Source organism: Globicephala melas, chromosome 10 (assembly GCF_963455315.2).
Source record: "Globicephala melas chromosome 10, mGloMel1.2, whole genome shotgun sequence".
Classification (NCBI taxonomy): Eukaryota; Metazoa; Chordata; class Mammalia; order Artiodactyla; family Delphinidae; genus Globicephala; species Globicephala melas.
In genome coordinates this window covers 25,555,337-25,555,981 of record NC_083323.1, presented here as the reverse complement: position 1 = coordinate 25,555,981, position 645 = coordinate 25,555,337, and positions in this window count along the sequence as shown.

Genomic DNA, 645 nt, shown 5'->3' with positions numbered 1-645 from the left:
CTAAGGACAAGAGCTTGATAAGCTGATTACTGCAGCTGCTAGCTTTCCATCCAGAATACAGAGGGGAGGTGGCACTGCCTTTTCATCCTACCCAACGTAACCAGTTCAAAGATTCCTTATTTCCCTGAAGGTCTTTTGCCTACAACCCATTCTTTGGAACCAATCTGGACATTAGTTAAAGCTCTTTTGTTTGCAAGCAAAAAAAAAAAAAAAAAAAGTCAGTGATCTTACTTAGCTTAAAGAAATAAAAATATATTAGAATAGATGGATCCTGGGATAGTTCACAGATGCAAATAAACTATGAAAGAACCAAAACTCAGGAAATGGGACACCTCTGATAAACTTCTCCTTGCGGTGCTACCATAAAAGTCATCCAACTCTGATGTCTCAGCCCCTCTGTCTCTCAAGTTTCAAATTCCCACGGGAAAATCTGTTTGGCTCAGCTCAGCGTTAGGTCTTCCCCTATCAATCAGCTGTGGCAGCACAGCAGGGCTGAAGCACAGACGCAACCACGCAGGCAAGAGGGAAATGTAAATGACGTAGCCGCCCCAACAGAAGTCTACTTCAATTTCCCACGTTTGTGAGCTTCTATTTTGCAGTTGACAAATGACAAAGTTAAGGGCAAAAAAGCACAACAGACATTGC